This window comes from Pteropus vampyrus, unplaced genomic scaffold (genome assembly GCF_000151845.1).
Source record: "Pteropus vampyrus isolate Shadow unplaced genomic scaffold, Pvam_2.0 Scaffold289, whole genome shotgun sequence".
Lineage (NCBI taxonomy): Eukaryota > Metazoa > Chordata > Mammalia > Chiroptera > Pteropodidae > Pteropus > Pteropus vampyrus.
In genome coordinates this window covers 783,052-788,187 of record NW_011889070.1, presented here as the reverse complement: position 1 = coordinate 788,187, position 5,136 = coordinate 783,052, and positions in this window count along the sequence as shown.

Sequence of the window (5,136 nt, the reverse complement as noted above, 5' to 3'; positions counted from 1 at the left end):
GGCGCGCGGGAGCGGGGAAGGCGACGGCCGGCGGGGATGCAGGCTGGGACAGGATGTGACATCAAAAAGGCGGGGGAAATTTAACTGGGAGAGAAAACTCCGTCCTAGCCGGCCGCAGCTGCTGGGCGGGGTCCGCGCCCCTGGGGTCTGGGATCTGGACGCACCGGCGGTCAGCGTTGGGGACCCGGGCCCTCCAGACGCCAGGAGTGGACCGCAGCCTGCGGAGGGGCCAGTGGCAGCTGGGGTGCAGGCCTGGCATGGGAGGCTTGGCCTCTCCGTGAGGCGTTAAACAGAAAACATGTCTGTCCCCAGAGGTCACCCTTTGCTGAGAGAAACTGAGGCTCTGACTCAGGAAGTCAGCTCCAGGGCTGGGGTGCCGAATGGCACAGAGCTGGAAGGCAGGTGTCTGGTCCCGACTGGCCTTGTCCCTGCTGGGGTGGCCAGCAAGGGCGTGAAGTGGGGACAGATGCTGGGAGCTGGTGCTCCAGTCCCACGTAGGGGCTGTGGGTGAGGGTCTGCCCTTGAGTTCCAGGTCTGTAGGCATGCAGGGGGGTGCACAGGCACAGACGGGTCCCTGAGGGTGGCTTTGGGCTGTATGCGTGGGTTTGGGATGGAACAGGACACAGCCCCGCCTCCCCAAGAAGCCTTGCCTTAAGCAAGAGCCTAGCAGAAGAGCTGGCCAGCCACCACTGGCTTGCAGACCCCCGGGCCCCCCTGCCCTCCGGCTGCCCAGGCCTGGAGATCCCGTCCAGCTGGTGTGGCGAGCCGATGTCTCCCTTCAAACAAACTGACATTTGAGATCCAAGTCCCCCACCCCAAGAGCTTGTCCTGCGGCCTCGTTTTCCATTTACATTCCCCATTTGGGGGAGAAGTCCCTCAGCACCTCTATTTTCTGAGGAGAGAAGGTGGCCGTGGGTATTTAGAAGCATCTCTCTTGTCTCTGTCCCGCTGTGCAGTGCTGAATCTTTGGAAAATAAACTCTGTAATGAAAATACCAAGAGCAAGAAGCCCCAGACCCAGTAACCGCAGAAGGCAGAGCTGCAAGGGTGACCGTGGGTCCAGCCTCTCACGTTGCAGACGGGGGGACCCATGTCAGGTCACGCAGGGAGTTCCAGAGCAAGGATGAGATGCTAGCTCTCGCCGGCTCGCCCGGCACTTGAAGAGGCACCCTTTGGCACTGGGTGAAGGAGCTGGCACGTGCACCTTGGGAAGGGCAGATGGCAGTGGAGTGGGCATGCCTCCCCTCCCTGAGGGGCTCTGCCAAGGGGGACTGTTCTCTGAACCCCAGAGGCAGAGCTACAGCCAGGCTGCATGGAGCGGGGAAACCAAGGGGGCTGGGCTCTAAGGGGCCCCGGGCCCTCGGCGAGGGGCGGGGGAGCACTGCATTCTGTGTCTCGTCCTTCCTCTGTGGGTCGTGGCTCTCAGCCTCGGTTTCCACTGCTGTGGAATGACGCCCGCACTGCCTGCCTCACAGGCTGTCGAGAAGATCAAAGGCAACATTCGAACAGTTTATTTCAAAAACATTGAAAGAACAATGAAGAAGGTTCTGAGACTGTGTCGAGCGCCTTGGGCACGCCGGGTACCTGCCTCAGACTCTTCCTCAGCCTTCACATCACCCACGGGGGCTGCTAACGTCCCCTGGTGTGCAGGAGACAGAGGCTCAGGGAGTTACATGTTGTGGTCACAGAGCCGGGAAGCGAGTCCCAGTCCTGCGTGTTTGTTTCTGTGGGATGAGGAGGGAGCCGCCTGCTTTTCTCAGGGGGGGGGGGGGCAGAGATCTCAGATCCGACTTCAGCGGGAGTCGTTTTTATTTTCGAATCCCAGTTCCGGGTCCACACCCCAAAGAACTGAAAGCAGAGTCTGGAACAGATAGCTGCACATCCACATCCAAAACAGCATCATCCACGACATCCCCCAGACGGCAACAGCCGGTGTCCACCGCCGAGGGAAGGGTAAAGCGCACGGGGCAATATTACTCAGCCTTGAAAAGGAAGAGAATGCGGACCTGCACTGTGACCTGGACAGACCCTGAGGACACGATGCTGCGTGAAACAAGGCCGTCACGGAAGGACGCATACTGTATGTCTCCACTTACGTGTGGCACCTGCAACGGGCAAATCGACAGAGACCAAAAGCAGATCGGAAATTACCAGGGGCTGGGGGCTGGGGTGAGGGGAGTGCTTACCTAATTTCAGTTGTGGGGGGTATGAAAAAGTTTTGGACGTGCATCGTGGTGATGGTTTCACAATGTAGTGAATGTAATTCACGCCACTGAATTGTACACTTATATATTAGCCACAATTGAAAAAATAATGTATTATTATTTCGATTTGCACGCTTTAAATGGGTGCAATGTCAGGTGTGTGAATCATATCTTAGTAAAGCTGGCTTTAGAAAATGACGCAGACTCATTATTTTATTGCTTTAAGAAAATAAAATGCAAAGAAAAATCCAACGAGAGCCCGCTACCCAGAACGACCAGCATTGTCACTGGCGGTGGCCGCGATGCAGACATCTTTCTGCGCGTAGGTGCAGACCGTGTCCTCTAAACCCCAGTCCCGACCCCGTGCCCCTGGGCAAGTCACCTTCTGTGAGTGGAGTTGATGAGACCAGCCCTTCCCCGCCAGCCGAGAGGTGTGAGTGAGCCCCAGCCGTGGAAAATGCCAGAACAGTGCCTCACGTGCTAGGGTGAGATCATCCCTCCCATGCTTTGCAAGTTAGAAGTCCCAGATTGTACTTGAACTTGACAGAAGGATGGGGAACAAAGCGAGACTAGAGAAATCGCTAACTGAAGCTTGTTTGTCTTCACCATACGAGATATTGTCTCCTAGAAGCAGCTCCGCTTAGACCCGTCGCCGTGGAGTCACACATGTGTCCATCCGCTGTTCCCCTTTTGACCATGTCGGCCACGTCCTGGTGGGGAAGACAGGGGACCCTCCCGTTCCTTCCCATCCTCTCTGCCTGGCCTCCCCTCCCTATCGGGACTGTTGCAGTTTTTACGGGGTCAGGGTTTATATTTGCACCCAGTCCTGCGGCTGCAGCCCCTTGTCGTGGGTCCAGTTCTGGATTTAGGGGGATTTGGCACCCCATCCTGCTCCGCCAGCCAGCTTTCCTGTGTTCTCTGCTTCTAGTCCCCCCTTTGAGTGGTCTGAGGTCCAGGCGCGGGGTGGCCGCAGCCGGCGACACTGCCACCTCTCTGCTGGCCAGTTTAGATTCTTGTCCTTCCCCTCACCGCTGGCTGTCCCATCTGGGAGTGGTGGCCCCATGCAGAGGTGGGTGTGGGGCCCGGCTGGGGAGGCTGCCTGTCCCTTCCCGCCAGCCCTGAGCCCCTGAGCTGTGCAGGCACAGAGCCCTGGGGGGTACAGAGCCGTCGGGCACCTCTCCCTCTTCGGCTGGTGCTGTGGGTCCTGGGACCCCGTGCCACCCCCTCTCCTGCTCCTGCTGGAGCTGGGGCCAGAGCCCAGGAGGGAGCCGAGTTCCTGCCACGACTCCAGAACCCTCTGGCAAATCGATATGCTTCGTGCTCCTTTAAGACAAGCCTCCTTCCTCCACCGGCCTCCTTGCAATGTGACAGAGCGGTTGCCAAGGCAACGGCACTAACTCTCCTCTCTGCAAATTTCCTAGCAAATGGGGCCGAACCCACGCGAGCTGTCCCGCGCCTGTGCCCGAGCCAGCCTGCTGCTCAGCTTCGCCCTCCCCTGGGCGCTGAGCCCACAGGCCCCCCACCCCCAGCCGCCCAGCCATGGCTCCAACTGTCCTGGTTAGACTGAGGCTCGTGAACTAAGGACCTACTATGTGACAGGCTGGTCCTCGGGGCTGCGGGCACCGCCAGGGCGGAGGTGGTGCACTCATCCCTGGGCCCCTGGGCTGCCTTCCCTCTCACTCTGGGGGCGGGCGCACCCTTCAGCCGGCTGCCAACACTTGGAAGCCATCGGGGAGGGAAAGGTGACCGTCCCTTCACTCCTGGATGTGTCTTTCCTCCCCCGTGTCTCCCACACTGTTAGTCCTACCGTGTGTCAGCCGGTGCCGAGGCCCATGCATCTTCTCTCGCGAGACCCTAAGGCCTGGTGGGGTTCCCCAAAGCCGGCGGCACTGAGCCCCTCTCTCCACTGGCTCCAGCCCCCGTCGCCCTCAGCTTCCCCGCCTCCTTGTCCCGCTGGGGTTTCGGGAACCACCCTCGGAGCACCCCCACCACCACACGGACTAGCCCACTTGCACTCATGACGCCCCACGTGTGTCCTGCCTCAGCCCCCCGCCGATGGGGCGATCCTGGCTGCACTGAGGCCCAGGTCCCAGGCCCTCTGCCTGGCTCTGTCCCCGGAGGGCTGTCTGCGCCGAGTAGCACCCCACCCGTGAGGTCCTCTCCTCTCCATGTGACTGTGCACATTGCCACAAAAGGTCACCACTGTTCCCTCCTAAAACAGAAGCCCCTTCGCCTTTCCCCTCCCCGTGGCCCTGCCGCTCTGCCCCCCTCCACGGAGGTCAGGTGTTCATTCGCGGAGCCCACGCCGGGCCCCCAGATGTCTCCTGAGCCCTGCTCCGGTCAGCTCACAGCAGCTCCCAGGCGGCCAAACCCCGCCGACGAAAAGGAGTCTTCACGTCTCTCGAAAGAGCAGCACCCCAGTTCCATACACGACCCTCCTCCCCGGAGGCCTTCTTTCCCCCGCACCGCACGGGCCGTGTCCCTGTGGCCCTGGGACTCTCGGCTGGTCCTCCCGCGTTCTGGCCTTCTGTCCCCGTGTCTGTCTGCCGGGGGCTTCCTCCAGGCCGTCTCTGATCTGTCCCCCGTGTGCCTCTGGTGCAGCCTCTTCCTGAGCTCCAGGCTGGGAGCCTGCTACGTGCTCATGCCCCGTCCTGGGCACGTGTACCTCACAGCTCCGTACACCCCGCCCCAGCCCCGCCCCGCTCCAGCCCCGCTCCAGCCCCGCCCCGCTCTGCCTATTGCTCTGGCCAGCAGGCCGGGGGTCAGGCCTGCCTCCCCCATTTTTTTCAAACCTCCAATCTACCTCTGCAGAGGCCCGAGTCTTCAGCTGCCCACTGTCCATGCCCCAGGGTGCAATCGAGAACCATTTCTTTGCAAAGACGCGAAGAAAACCGAAGGTAGTAAGGACACTGCTGAAGGTCGTTGATTTAGAA